The following is a 14,258-nucleotide window of genomic DNA, read 5'->3' on the forward strand; positions in this document are numbered from 1 at the left end:
TCGTGCTGTATAACGCTGGAGGACGAGCCCGGTGCACGTGTGACATGAGAAGAGAAGCGCCGTAATGAACCCCCTCAACAAAGAAGCGCTGATAAAAGGATTAACTAATTAAATTAACAGAGTAAAGTACTTTATAACTGTTAATTATGTGGTTCCCTCGGCTGCTCTGGGCCACTAGCACCCTTTGTCTGAAAGCCCCCTTGTCTGTACTAATTGACCTCTGGGGAGCTCTTTTGGTGTGTGCGTATGTGCGTGCGTGGGCGTGGGCGTGTGCGCATGGGAGGGTGCCTTACACAATCAGATGGCACGTAAAAACAAACGGACAATTTACTTTGCTGCAGACTGACACTTGGTGGAACGTGGGGACACTTGCTTAAATGACCTTGAATGTGCCACCAGAGAATAATGCCTCTCTCGGGGTCGGGCCCCTCGGCAGCCCCACACTGCACTTAGAGGAGTGGGGGGGGTGGGGGGGCTCAGCATCTATACATCGAGTTAATGCTCTGAATTGAACACATCCCTCGTTTCAAAAAGATAAAGATTTGTTTACTTTCGGGAGGTTCTTTATTTTTGATCCAATTCTGGATGACACATGGGAACCAGAACATGTGCGCATCGTTTATCACTAAAATTCTGGCATCAGTGTACAACACGAGGCTTCGTCAAAAAGCGCACAGACGTTTTTAATTTATGCACAGTGTCCTTCAACGTTTTCATACCATCACAGAGGCAGATGCGGATACTCCATTGTGTTTGTCGCTGACTCCTTAAGTGCGTGGCCAATCATATTATCAATTCCTATTGCTGCGTCAAAAGGCTGATAGCTGTGACCCAGTCCCCTGGCTGTTCCCGCCTGAGCCAGCTCTGTCTTTTTCCAGTCCTCCTTTAAGGCCCTTCAGGCCCGGTCACCGAAACCCTAATGACGTCCTTGACGCACAATCCATCAGTTGGCAATTACAACATCTGTCGCCATGAGAAAGCTGCCCACAAAGATGGCTCCGGTAACTCTTCCTCCCCCTCGATCGTGTCTGGGTTTGGGTTGCGTGCTGCTGGTGGGGGGGTTGCAGAGTTGTTGGGGTCGTGTGGGTGGAAGGGGAGGGGGTGACCACTTTGTGCAGTAAAAAGAGGCCGCCCACAACACAGACAGACATGTTGACAGCAAACACAAACATTGCAAAACAAATGGTTCACGCCTACCTCTTTAGACTTCCATTCAAATGCACTCCACAACTCTGTGAAAGTGCTCTATCTTCTATAGAGGGAAGAACCTACCAGCTGCCATCGTCTCTCCTCACTATAAAGAGAACCTTTGACTTCGGAACAATGAGAGGGCTTCTCTTGTCTCTTGGCTCACAGTCTCCGCTGCACCGCGTTACATTTCAATAGCCATACATCAATGCAGAACACTCCAGAAGTGATGGGGCCGATCTGAATCAGCCGTCAGGACTTTTGTCAACGTCAGCACGCAGGCGCCGGGACCGTGATTCAGCGTTCACCTCCAATCCTCATTGTCGCATCCGGTGTTTAACCAGCAGGCATCTGATTTACAAATGTGCGCGTTAACGGCGTGCCGGCCAAATCCGCGAAGGTGTGTTTTGGGAGGAATAAATCCTGTGTCAGGTGGATACATTTGCAGATGACGCTTTTGATGCTGCCTTTTCTGTGGCACAGTGGGTGGAAGGTGTGGGACTTTGCCTTGCTTTTCTTTCGGCCCTTTAAGTGGAGCACCGGATAGATGGCATGACATCACGGGCCAAGCCTGCAGCACAATGCAAAGGTCATGCGGCCCATTGATCTAGGGGGCCCCTGATAGAAACCCCCTGTATTATAGGACCGCGCACGCGGGGTCTTATACACACTGAGCCATAGAAACGGACCACAAATGGAGCCTTGTTGTCTTCCTATTCAGGCCCTGCAATCAGCGGATTTACACTTTGATGTGGAGCTGTGAAATAAAGCCCTTTCGAGCGCTGACCTTTATCGACTGACAGATTAAAATCCATAGCCCTTTTCTCTCCTCTTTCTCTCTGAAACTACATATCTGAGTTACAGTCCAGCTAGCTTGTCTCTGAAGCCGAGCACTTATAAAGTAGCCCTTTTCTTCCCTTTTATTTGCTTTGCTCTCTGACTCTTGTGCCTGGCTGCTAACGTGAAATCAGGTTTTCCCGACATTGGATTGCCGTAAAGATGTGAGGGCCACAGTTTACTGGTCTAGAATTCTCTTATTGATTATCTTTGGAAGGAAAGTCAACATTCACTTGACAAAGTCAATATTGGTGCTGATGCAGGTGAATCTAACAAGCACATCCTCCTACCAAACAGAACTATATAACTTTTATTCGATGTACCTTATTTTAAAAAACTACTCAAATAAGATTAACTAGATTCTGGTTGAGTCCACAGCACATAGACAATATACTGTTCTGAGCTAAAAAGTAGAAGTACAAAGCTACACATTTGCTTTTGGTTTGATACAGTTAATATCACGGTCCCAACTCCTCCAAACACAACAACACAGCTCCCATTTTATTTTCCCAAAGCTCTATAGTTTCTAATTCTTCCCAGATGCCCACTTGGACATCTCGCTGTCTGCTGTTCCCCCAGAAGTGCCAGCTTGAAGCAAATGAACAGAAACAGAATCTGTCACTCCTCTGTTCACTATCAGGCCAACTGATTTTGATGGCCCATTTCTGCTTCGTCAGACGCATGCCAAATCCCACCATAAACCGCTATAGAACACTTAACAACCAAGTAATGTCACGGTAGACCAGCTATGTGACACGCTTACAAAATCTCGTAGCCATATCCACTTAATTCGGCTAGTGCTTTCGGAATGCTCACATGAGAATTCTGCCAGTCTACAGAGAATTAACAGCACTTCCAGCGAACCAGCACTCGGGCTACCCTGACTTGGAAATGCTAGCCCATGAGCCTCTCTGAGAGATATTTACTGCAAGGATCAGAGCCGTGCACTTCTGTCCGCTACTCAAATTGCATTCGTGTAACGGCCGTTCTGTTACTACGAGCCTTTGTTTGAGAGTCGTTAATTTGTTAGCAAAACAATCCCGCCCTTAGCGCAGCGAGTTAAAATGGTCTAGAGCAGGACGGACCGTGAAACTGCCGTTTGTTTTCAGGGTGCAAAGTGAAAGGCAAAACAATTACGACACAGTGCAACCAGGTCCTGAGTGTGCAACAATGACAAGAGAATTGTGCCTTGAGGCGGAAAACACTTACACACCAGAGATGGAGAACGAGGTTTCTTGTTTTTTTGTTTTTTTCTGGTTGATGAGCATAAAGTACACGGTCCATTTGGACAAACAGGAAGAAACAACAAGGTGCACTGTGAGAAAGCTGAAACAAAGACAGCCCAAAAAAAAAAAACAGAGCCATGAAATATTCATGTGATATATTTACTGACAAGCTACTAGAACTGGCCGCCCTCTTTGGGGACTTTGGGGAGAGAGAACTTGCGCTTGACTGACAACCGCTAGGTGCAGAGACACACGCACAAGCCCTGCACACACAAAAACACACTCACACCACACACACACTTGTGAAATTATAACTGGATGGGAGCAAGGACAACCCCACTAAAACCTCCAGAGGACCAGGTCTGAGACCACTAGAGACCTGACAAAGAGGCCCACATGTGGTATGCTCTCAGGAGCACTTTTTCTTGTCTTGTGCAATAAAAACCATAAAATTTGCGGGTAGAGGGAATTATGTAAGCCGGAGACATTCCTTCTACGTCCCACCCCACTCCCGCCTCTCCTCCAACCTTGCTCCTTCCCTGAAATTTCAAACTTTTGCCTACCTAAAAGAAATTTGCAGCATATTTCTTTGCCACAGGAGGTGGTTATGACAAATTAGAAGTCTATGAATGTTCTGATGGTGTAAAGGCTCCAGCTGTCACCGGGGAGATGATGATCAGGTTTCCAAGCTGCATGGTCTCTTGGCGCCACAAAGAGTTCCATATGGTCATCCAAATGCTGCACCTAAATCTGCTCCTAGTCTGCACCCTGGAGCTGAGTACTGCTACTGAATTAGTCACATGGCTTGTGAGCATATGAGGATGATGATTAAAATGAAATCATATGTAGTAGAGCTGAGTGGAGGTTTTGCATTCGGATTAGCAGGAATATACAACATATTTACATTTATTGCATATTTGTTATGCATAGTTTTGTGTGTGTGGGGGGTAACCTTTAGCTTTGTTGGTAGGCGATAGAAATATGATAATAGGCAAATGCTATTTTCAAGCTTTGTAGCGTAGCAATAAAGATCCATCTGGTTCTAAACCAATGCAGGAGTTGAAACACAATAAGGCTTAAACCAAGTGCTTCTTCACCAACCTGCATGTCAACCCCCCCTCCCCGAGCCTTTCGTGGCTGAACAATGACAGGCAGAGGATCGGTGATCTATAATTAACCGGTGGGTCGGCGTTGATGTCATTGACGCAGCGTGGGGGTGTAAGGTGGCACTGCCAAGGCACCTGTTGTTGTGGAGCGTGGCATCTGATATCATTACCTACCCAGCCGGAGCGCCAACGTCCCCGCTGGGTCGCGAACTGTCCGAGCTTACCCGTCACAGTCACCTTGCGAACACACACATATATATGGAACACACACACACACACGTCATCATCCACTGTCATCATATCCTCCCCTTTACATAACTAACTCTGACAGCCCTCGCACCTAGAGGGCAGAGATCCACAGAGAGTTTCAATTACTCTTAATGATGTTTTGATGGTAGATGGTTAACTTATGCAACCTCCGGTACAGAGCTGTGCAAATATTTGAGGCTGAAATCTTCAAAATCTACACGATGTGGGGTTTTACGCCTAAAGGGCACAAAGAAACAGCCCAGTGTTTTTGAAATGTTTTTGATCAGAGTGAAAATGGGATCTTTTGCGTGCATTAGCACAAATGTTGCAAGGAAACTTTACTGCATTAGTGCGAAAAAAACATCTTATTGAATAACCCAGAAGAATGAGTGACTCCAAAAGACATGTATGCTATCAAATAAAAAGTTTAAGTAAAGGTTAAAGATAGTTTAACAAGGTTTTGAATTTAGTTTATCTAACTTGCTATTTAACCGTGCTTTTAAACCAATTTGCATTTCTTACTGGGAATTATTAATCGGAACAACTGTCAGACTTAAAAGACGTATAATACATTTCCACTTCAATGGAACCCTGCACATTTTCTCCCTTAGTTTCCAGCAAGAATAAATCCTAAATCTGCATAAATGTCTGCAATTATCAGGGCTGACATATTTTCCAGTCCATTTTCAAACTGGTTTCTAAAGACAGACGGGGGATTTTGGCCAAGAGATTAAGGAGCCAAAGCCGCGATCTGTTGATTTTAGCCAGACAAAACACCAAAGAGAAGGCAACTGTTACACACTGGAGTATTATTAATGGGCAGAACATTTTACAGTCAGACAATGTGACCGTTCCGGCTGAATTCAGTGCATTAGTGTTGCAGCTTTCCCAAGCAGATCAGAATGCTTATAAGCCCAGAGCACTGACTGGGATTTCACAGCCCAAACTGATTTTCAGGCTGGCAGAGCAGAAACACACACACACACACACACACACACTCACCACATCTACATTCTTTCAAATCCTTCCTTTATACACTAGTAATAACCTAAGCTCCAAGGGCAAACTCCTGCAATCCACTGTATGTTTCAAATGAACTGTGTTTTAGTGACTCCAGTTGGTGAAGATGGAAGGACAAAATCTTTTTTTTTTTTTTAGGAATCTTCACACCAAGTGTCAGTCTTGGAAAAACTGCTTTTGCTCACAACCACATTGAGGTGAGTGTGACGCTGATGTGCAGCCTAGGCCGTGTGCCCCATATGTGTATCTATACTCTGCACGTAGTGATCTTTGAAATGTTTGCTGCATTTCTCCGTATGCAGTAACTGTCAAAAATCCATCAATATAAAGGCCTCATGGCTGCTCCCTTGCCTCCCTTAAAACTACTGCTCATTTTTACAAACTTCTGAGCAACAGCCCTGTTTTAATCTCTTATGCCATTATGTGGCGCAGCTCTAACGGTATTTCTTCAGGGAGCCGACCGTTTGCCTTTTCATTAATGGCTCTGAGAGTTAGAAATGCACTGTCCTCTGGGACGGCGTGTCAAGGTTTGGGGATTTGAGTGAATTTTCCTGTAAGAATGGCAAGAGTCAGAGCCCCTGAGGCAAACAGACAGGAAATATCTTCATCTGCATTGAGCCTTTGTTGGCACATTCACACACACCGAACATGTGTGTGTGTACTCCCAAACACCTCGGCGCATCCACGCGCTGCGGCGTACATCTGGGTTGTGTTGCAGTGATGGTCGGCCCCTGAGTGTGCACCCTCAGTGGCAGTGCGTGGGTGAGGGCCAGGGTCCAGTGCACCATGGTGTGGGCTCTCCATCACTCTGCCTCGTGGCTTGACAGGCCTTGGCTCTGGGGCCCGTCAAGGTCTGCTGCTGAGCGCGCTCAAACGGCGCACTGCTGAGACAGGGATCCCGTATCCTTCTAATGGATTACTCACCCACATCACCTGTCTGAGTGGATTCCTTTGACCGACAGGCCCATGCTGACCTGTAGACATGTAGTTATGCGCGTGCAGTCCAAACTTTCAGGAAGTTTTCATCATCAATCCAGCGTTGCCCTCAGCGTTGGTCCCAATACGGCAAAAAGGCTAAAAACAGGCCTGTGGATCTTTCTTCTTACAGGAGTAGGATAATGTTCGGCGTCTAAAAAGGTCATATTTTGTTATTTACCCTTAATTTGGACAGACAGAGAAGCTGGCATCAGTCGCCGAACACCTGCGGACCCCAGTCAGAGCAGCAGCCCTAATCAGCCTAATACATTGGCGTCATATTTAGTGACCAGCCGGCTTTTTTCATAATAAAGGTCACTCGGTAAGAGATTCTCTGTCCCCCAGGTCTCACTTAATGGCCAGCTAGTGAAGCTTTAAAAACTAAGCGGACAATCTGCTTAAACCAGGGGCTAACGATCACTTTTTGGATGTATACACTCGAATCACTGTTAAGATTATTTTATTCCATACCATAAATACAGTTCTATGGGAGAAATTAGGAAGCACAGGGGGAATCGAGCCATGGCAGCTGAGATTAGAGCTTCTTAACTAGATGGCCACAAGACACCTGATTTTCTGAAGTTTTATTGACAAAACCATCAATCAAGATAATAAAAATAACCATTAGTTGGAGCCCCACAATCCTATAAATAGGATGTAAAAAAAATCTTTAGGTTATTACTTCTACACATTGGTCATTCTGGATTATGGAGGGCTATTAGTTCAAGGTTAAGAACAAGCCAGTCCTTTCTCACTCAGACAGTAACAGGACGTCATTTCCAGAAGGAGGTGACATGCTATTGCCTGTAAATGATAGCTGCAGAGGTCAGCTATTGATCTGGTGCTGAAGGGGACCTTAGGGGCATGTTAGGATAGGCTATTGTTGCTTGTCAATGATGCCGTTATGGCTTTGGACTTGACGGGACTGCCGCTATAAATCAAGGTTAAACTAGTCCGCTAATAGCAAATCAATTCAAGTCAATAGGTATTATCATGTGATTAGAATTCAGTCAGGTTAGCCATTAGTCAAACTTTTAATAGCATGTTGTGTCAGAGGGGAGAGGAGGAGGCATGCATGGCTGCACAGAACTGAAGGAACAATGAGGAAGGTATATTGAGATAACCTTTACACCAGAGTAGATATTTCACCTACATTAAGTTTACCCAGGGAATAACCTACTTGTTATTTAACCAAATGCCTCCTCCATCCACACGCTTCACATCTGAGGGTATCATCAGTCAGATGCGGCGCAGGGACGTATCCATCTAACTATAACCTTTGCAGTCGTGATATTGATGATAAGAACCATTAGGCGTTTCATAGATGCTTGCGCTAGGGCTTTAAGGGCTAACAACGGTCGAGAGGCGAGCCGCCATCCAGGGACGGCTGGCTCATCCGTCTATAGCCAAGCACAGAAGGGAAAGTTATGTCAGCTCGTGGATTTATTTTAATACAGGTGTTTTTTTTAGTGAATTTCTTGACAAATGATACTGAGGTGAATACATAGTAGCATTTGTGATGCTCCTCATGCCCCCTGTCCTCGCTGTCCTGTCCTGAAGGACAACTGTGACGAGAAAGTTGTGAGGTCGAGTCAAGGTACTTCTGCGACTTTAGGCTCACTAAGTGATATAAATCTCTTCATTTATCCTGTTCTTAGAGAATGCCATGCTTTGCTTTGCATATAATTACTTTATAATCTCTAAACCAATTTGAGAAAAATAAATGAATGCATGAGTCGCATTAATAGCTTTCAGTAGACAAATTCCAAAGGATCAATTCCAAATCTTCAGTCTTAGCATGTTTGCTGTGACACTAATGTGCAAAAATGTAAAATACAGCCTAAATCAAATTCAAAACAGCAGCAGGAAGTCTTTATTTTGCATATTCATATGATTACTCGTCCAGGGGACAAAAACATCGGCGTCTATGCTATTGTCCTTTGATTCCCCAGGATGAAAGGCTATCGCCTTTCATTTTTGCACCTTTCTAGCCCAAACCAAGACACTCTGATTTGGTCAAATGTAATTCTAATTTATCATTTTTCTGCCGCGGGCAAAACTCTCTCAAGCCTGGGGCTGTTTGAAAAGCTGTTGGACACAAAGACAGACCCTGGGAACTTTGCCCATGCAGTCAATCAGTCAGACACCCCAGAGTGCCCAGACCCGAACAGCTTGTTTTTTGTCTACAGATATCAAACAACTTCTCCTATCCTGTCAGATAATAATTAAAAAAAGAAAAACACGTTAATGGGAAAGACTCGTTTATGTTTTTAAATTTTTTTATTATTTTCAACGAGTGATGGCTGGTGAGGACGCGGGGTCTTTGTGGTCAGAGGCTGGGCATCAAAGCCAGGCAGAGGTCTGTGACGGCGAAGGCAGCTGGTTTCTCTGTGCTGGACACGGCCACAGGCAGAGCCTCAGCTGCCCTGCAATAAGGACACCGAGCTTTTAAAGGCTAAACTCAACCCTACGAGGACCCAGGCAAACAAACACACGAGCCCGATAGAAAGAAACCTTTGAAAAATGTCCAACTATCTTCTAGACAAGTCCATGCTGAGTTGGGGCACTTTGTGTTCTTCTCACTTAATTTAGATTTGCAGAGGTGCAATTCCACCCCTCCTTTTTTTTTGCATCCATAACTACAATAAATTTTAGTGTGGTTTTAAAAAATGTGCTGTCCTAGGTACCACCGAGGTCCCACAGAGACTCAAGATGGTCACCCGAAACATGACAAATCACTTAAATTCATTGGAAATAATTCAAGCATACAGAATGTTGACATCCACATCAGCCCCCGCTGTCCCCTTGTGAGACAAATCGAAAGGAAGACTGCAAGCATATTTTTCCATCACCTTTGTGAAGATAATTTTTGGTGGTCGTTGATGTGCGGGCAAAATAGCTCCTACAGCAAATGGCATTTGGGCCCACGGAACACCCCCCCCCCCCCCACATTCAGCCGAGGCAGGAAAGCGTCTGAAGGACAAAGAGTGAGATCCTGCTGGCATGCTGAGGACAGCTTCATGTCTGTTGTGGTCCTGACTTCACAGTGGGACTAAGAGTCTCTACTGCTGACAGCTTCTTCCTCTCGTCGACCCTGGGCAGGTATCTCCGAGCACGGGGCAGGAATAAACGGGCAATTTTAAACAAAAATATCCAAACAGCAGCAAACCACAGAATTGTCCGGCCTTATTAGAAATATCCCCGGTTGTTTCCCTTTCTTAGTATTCTTTCACTCTCAGAGGGCAAATTTCAAATCCACTCGGAACGTTCAGTACCAGTATTTGCCTGTAGAGGTCGTGCCACAACAGCAATCTGGTCAAGCTCAGCGGGGGGCCCAGAGAACCACAATATCAGAGGAACAGCACAAGCCGACTAACATCTGTCCATAAAGAGAGAAAATGGCCAGAAGATAGCCATTAGACAGAACACAAATATTCCATTATAAATAAAGCCCATTAGGATGGTTTCTGTGCTGATTTTTCTTTACTTTACTTAAAGATGAACAAAAAAACGATTAAAACATGAAAATAAAATGCCTCAAATCACCAAAAGGCAACAAAGAAGAGTCTGGAGTGTGTCAGACTTTTCGGCTACATGATTGATAAACAATTGCATAAAATATCATCTCTTTTCCTCCGTGGTGATGGAATTTAAACGGACAGCTCATTAGAAAAACACCCTGCAGATCAGAGGTCCTAAATAAAACACGACCTATCTATTGTGATCACGTTAGTCGAGCCATTACTCATTTAACCATTTATTTATTGCCCCATTCATCTGCATAAATATTTAACTATGTCTTGGCATCTTTATGGACTGCTTGTTCTCCTGCTCAATTACAGGGAGCAGTGTCCTACAATGGCCATATGCCTTCTATCCAGTGACGTTATATCGCCACAATTTATTGATGCCAACTTGGGGCGATATCATTCCATTGAGTTTTATGTGTATATCTGTGTAAGGATTAATCTGGGCTTAATGACGTTCCAGCCTGTGGGCTCAGTAGCACCAAAATTATATCCATATCATATGGTATATAATAAATGGGGTGTTCTTTTTGTATAAATGAAATTGTCCATATGGGGCTGCTGTGAATGATGTCTGTATGGTTTATTACTCACGCACCATATATTCTGAGCCGTTACAAGTTTTCACTTCTTGGGTTTTACAACAAAAGCTCCTGCCCCTTTGGTGAGGGGAGCACGGAAGCATGTAGAACCTGGGGGAAGCGAGGAACCGTAAACACCCGCCATGGGTCCTCCTTTAAAGTGATGAACAGCAATGAAAGCAGCACCGGTCGTCTGCTGAGAGACAAAAAGAGCATTTGACCACCTGGGCGCACATCATTTTCTCATGCCGCTCCTCGAGCATGACTATCGGGAGACGTTCCCCTTAACGTTATATGTGGCTAGCTCAGCCCTGGAGCCGAGCCGCAGCTCGTAAGGCTGCCTCTGTCATATTCTAGGGTGAGAGAATTCTCTTCACACCGCGGCGTGACCTCAGAGCTGTGTGACACTTCCGCGTTTCCATTTTTCTGCTTGGTCAACGCCAACCACAATGTGATCAACCGCACTCCCCGATTATCACCCGATATCTGACAGGGACCTCAGGGTGGCTCTGGGGAAGTGTCAGGCGCCACCTCACCCTGCAACTAGCGTGAGATCATTTCTCTTCCATGGGAAATATGTGCAGTTTATATATGTATTTACTCAGACTCACCCTATATAATGAATAAATAACTGTGACTCACCCGTCCTTTAAGAGGTCCTATTTCTGGCTAATCAAACACACAAATCAAACATCCCTCATTCCCCCAAAATTGGCCTAACCATTACAATCAAAGGTGCCTTCTGTGCCGTTGCCACCCTCCCCCACTCCTCCTTTACCTTCCTTTTATACATGCTTCCTCAGACTGTGCAATCCATAGAAATCAGTGCCAGGGACATTTTTACTGTGTTCAATTGACAGCACCCATAGTTGACATTTTTTTCTTTGCCAGTCAGAACAGATATGTTTTCAGCTCCAAAATATGGATTTGTTTTAAGCTATGGATTAGGTGTATGTCCATGCAGTAGCTATATATGTTACTCAATGTCCTTTTATTGAGATAATGCTCATTAAAATCATCTCAAGACACAAGCTTGAAGGAAAATGTCCAGAAAACCTCCAACTTTGTGTCTCCAACCCCTGAAACAGCCATCATTTCAGAGGGATGCTGTCCGGCACCCACACCCACCCAGCTCCTGTACCCCGTTGTTGCTTTAAGAGAAGGTCAAGTTTGGTCCATCAGTCACTGACCAAAGGGCGGGGCCTCGCAGCTGGTGGCCATCAGCTGCCAGCATGATCTTCAGCTTCTGACCTCATGACCTGTTTGCCCTGTCTGGTGTTCCTGCCTCAGAAGTCTTGATAAAATATCCAAAATAAATGCAGAGCGATCACTTGTATAACAAAGAGGATTTCTAAGAAGTTCATGTAGGAAACCTTTGACCTGACATGAAGAATGCTTTATACGGCCGTGGGTCACATGTTTGGGCACTGACACGTTCAGCTGCGCGTTTCAAAGGCTAAAACCCTCGAGGTGGTCTTCTGAGTGTTTACCCAGGTTTGGGTCAGTGTTTTCAGGTGCTTATACACCTTTACGTGCCCTTTCACCACTCAAACAAACACACACGTGCTCACACATCATTGAGTTTGGGGACTGTACCCCTGGTGACGCACACTTTCCCTGTTTTTCTTTAAAGGAGGGGGTGCAGCAATGGTCTGGAACAGGCCTGTTTTTAGTCAGGGTCAAACTTTGGCCAGGCCTGAAGGCGGCCGCCATCCGATCCCCCCCCAGAGGGAGGTGATGGTCTGGGACCCCTTTTGAACCTCCACCTGCTGGGAGAACTTCACTTTAGATACATTGTTCAGGCCTTTCTAAACATTGCAGAGAGGAGGAGGGACGTTACGTTTAAGTCAACAGATCAGACTTTTTTGTGCCAAGTTTTGAGGGTGACCTCGATTCCTAGACCATGCCGAATGGAGAGGAACTGCTAATTCATATGGTTAGACACATGGACGGAACAGAAGGTAGCACATTTTGCGTCCACCTTCAAGATTACTGGACCTTTTGATGGGTATTGCACAGTCAACAGTTTAGACGAAACAGTTTAGCTGTTAGCTTATCGCCACTTTACATAGACATTAATATTGTTTCTTGTTCGCCTTTGCTTTAAATCCAAAATCACAAGTGTCACAAACATCTTTTCAGATGACTCTGATAAGAAAGCAACACTTCGACAGTCATAACTTTGAGTTCAATGCCAACATGATGAGAAATCAAATAAATCTGATATTCTCCTGGGTTATTTTCCCCTTAAAGCGTGTTTTCATCTGTAATTCCTCCAACATTACCACACTACATAGCATAGCTTGATAAGAGTATACCAGTAACCCCCACCCTTAGAAAAGCATGGATATGAAAACAGGATATTCTCCAGTGTAGATAAACATGGTGGGTTAGGTTGGGGCATTGCTGTGTTACTGTTGGAGCTTTCCCATGAGCCCACTGTCACATCATGTTAGATCTACCTGTAAATTATGATTATTTAAGGTTTTAGTTAATCATGCATGTCATCCTCGTGTCATTCCCACTTCTACTCTGTACACCGGGGTAAAAGTGTGACTCGTACCGGCGCGTCTGGGATTCTTGCGCTGCTTTTTGCCTGTGCACTGTCCTTGTCGGAAGGGGCAGGATAAGGAGTCATCCATCTCCGACTAACAGCCACCAGTCTGGCCCCATGCTGGAGCCCTGGAGAGAGGAAGCAATTGCTCACAGCACAGGAGCACATACCCCCTCAACACAGGGGGGACAAGGCCATTTAACCCATCAGGGTCCGGTCTACTTTTCTTTGCTCTCAGGTGCAACTTTGTGTACATCCACAGCAGAGTATGCATATGCTAATGCATGCACTCTCATTATTGCCAGGCTTCATTTTTTTCTTGTTTGTTGGTGGTTTCGCTGCACCACGCCTGCCAGTAAGTGCTTAAATCACCATCCCGGGGTCAGACCACATATACGGCAGCACAGTGCATCCTTCATATCCTTCCACCTCAACCCCCCCCCAGCTCTCCTTGATCCGCGGTATATAATTCCTAGAGCACCGACCCCTGGCTTCCTGTCATACTGCCATGACAACAGCATCCTTGGACACCTCAACTTGGAGCACAACCAGCCTGAGGAATCGACACAGCGACTCTCCCTCCGCTCTTTTTCTAATGGCACTGCGAGCCCCCCCACCACTCTCAGGATGGAAGGTGTTTAGCACCTCACTGTTTTTACTTTGACAGAGGTGGGATGCTAGCATCCTGTTGGCTATGCGGACCGAGACCAGTTTCACTCGTATCATTTCCACCGTGGGCATGATTCCTCCCATAGAATCACATTGTATTTATGTGGGTGGCAGTTTAGCCCAGCCAGCTGACAGCCAATCGCTGGGCAGGATTCGAGTCTGATAAAAAAACGATCAGGACAAAGAAAACTTGGGTGACGCCAAGGTGAAAAGCTCAATCTGTCCTCGGCCAAATGCCTTAGACAGACGAATGCGTGATCGAGAGATAATGGCTGGCCGTGCACCATTACAGAAATAGGACCGTCTGTGAAGAATGAGATGACAAT

The sequence above is a fragment of the Takifugu flavidus genome, chromosome 17, assembly GCF_003711565.1.
Source record: "Takifugu flavidus isolate HTHZ2018 chromosome 17, ASM371156v2, whole genome shotgun sequence".
Lineage (NCBI taxonomy): Eukaryota > Metazoa > Chordata > Actinopteri > Tetraodontiformes > Tetraodontidae > Takifugu > Takifugu flavidus.